The 2,088-nt window shown below is 34.9% G+C and overlaps 1 pseudogene; it reads right to left on the bottom strand.

The window, feature by feature from the left end:
• Positions 1-109: 109 nt before the first annotated feature.
• Positions 110-1,555, bottom strand: LOC118029649 (polygalacturonase-like; annotated as a pseudogene).
• Positions 1,556-2,088: the final 533 nt, after the last annotated feature.

Here is a 2,088-nt window from a genome sequence, read left to right as displayed (position 1 = left end):
TAATTTGATTCCACTGCAAGGATTACTGGGGCTGCAATCAAATGTCACAGCCTCTGGTGTTGCTGATGTTCCTTGTATGTTCCTGTATGTCACTTGACTAATCTGCACCCCAGAGCTCTATTAAATTAAACAAAAAAAAATTAATTAGATTTCATCATATGAATTAAATACATTAATTAATTAGCTAATTGAAATACTGTAATTAATTACCTGACCAGGACAGCCCTGGTTATTTGGGCAATAATTTTGGTCAATGATAATTGGGTCTTAACATTTTTCATAATCAAGTTTTGGAACACAACATTCCTCACAAATCCATTGCTGGGCCTAGCCCACGATTTTATCCTTACACCATTGTCTGATCCACTGAAGATTGAATTTGTTAAGGTTATATTGTCTACACCATCTTCGTTGAATTCCTTGCCTAGACTTCCAATGCTGTAAAATTTAAGGTACAACAAATTAATTAATCAATCAGAACCACTTCAATGTTGTACTGGTTAGGATTCTTAATTTGCAGTTAAAACAGTCAAGAAATGTTATCATATCCTTTTTATTACGAAAGAATATAAATTCATTCACTCGAAAACATCATAGAAGTACTAAATTTATTTTCATATCATATATTATTTTTGAATACATTTCATCTGTTTGAGGACACTAAAGATGAAAAAATAGGTTACCTGATACCATGTCCAGGGCCACACTTAATGCTGCTCATGAGCAGGTTCCTAGTGCTTGGACCGATTGATATGCAGTCATCTCCTGTCTGAAGTGTGCTGCCGGTACGTGATTGTAACTCCGGTCGGTGTTTGCACGTGAATACCGTCGGTGTTAGGGCTTTGGTCTGGAGCAATTACCCTTACATTTCGGACCAAGACATTGTTGCAACTGTTGATAACAAGGTGCATTTATTGACTGTTGATTGATGTCAAGCCGCTAATCAGGATGTCATTTGCCCAGTTGAATGTTATAGACTGCATTAACAAATTCATCCTATTGTTATAGACTGCATTAATTGAAAATATATATAATGCAACTTGTTAAAATACTAAATTGATTTTAAACTTCAAATGTATGTATGTATATATGTAAACTCACACACACACACACTTACCCTAGCTCCGACAGGGCAATTCTGTCCAGATTTCCGGCAAGCCCAGAAGCCAGCACCTTTAGCATCAAGGGTGCCACCAAAGACAGAAACTCGATTGACTTTTATGAACAAAATCCAGTACCCTGAGTTGCCTAGAGCACGATAATCTGCAGGAGCTACAAGGGTTCCATCTATCTGAACCGTAATTTTATTCTTGCATGGACCTCTAAACACTGTTGCCTTGAGCAAATACCTTCCTTTAGGCACATAGATTGTGGATGGAGAAGCTGAGCTACATGCAGCTGACCATGCCTTAAGAAAGGGTTGCGTTGAGTCAGTTTTGCCATCCGGTTTTGCACCAAACTTGATCACATTATAGGATGCAGAAGCTGCATTTGATTGCTGAAAAATGCAGAAAAGGAAGAGTACTAAATATGAAACAACAAACTTAGCCATAGAAGAGAGAAATTATGAGCTAGCTAGGGATTTCAGTTGGACGGTACAAAAATGGCAGTTAGGGAAAATAATTATAGGGAGTGTATGGTGGTTTCGGATCGACTCCTCCAAATGTTGTAGCCAGGGATCTTAATTATTGCCTGAATATTTGTGAGCTCCAAATGATTATTATTAATTAAAAGAAATTAAACTTGTCAATCTTGAACTTCAACAATTTGCACTTCTCATTATTAAGCCTATTTGTTTTTGTGTTTCAAAAATATTTTTAAAAAATTTAATTTTTTTTTATTAATTTTAAATTAATATGTTTTTATTGTTTTCAAATCATTTTGATGTGTTGATATCAAAAATAATTTTTTTAAAAATAAAAAAAAATCATTGACATGTATTTTTTGGTAAGAAAAGTTATTTGCAAAAACAACCATAACTTCATTACCAAACAAACTCGATTATATATACGACCACATGCTTTTTTACAAGTTACGAGTTTAGATGAAGAAAAATGAACATATCCCATGCGATAAGTTGCTGAGCAC

The sequence above is a fragment of the Populus alba genome, chromosome 17 (genome assembly GCF_005239225.2).
Source record: "Populus alba chromosome 17, ASM523922v2, whole genome shotgun sequence".
Lineage (NCBI taxonomy): Eukaryota > Viridiplantae > Streptophyta > Magnoliopsida > Malpighiales > Salicaceae > Populus > Populus alba.
Note: the sequence above shows the minus strand (reverse complement) of the source record. Positions and strands in the feature narration are given on the sequence as shown.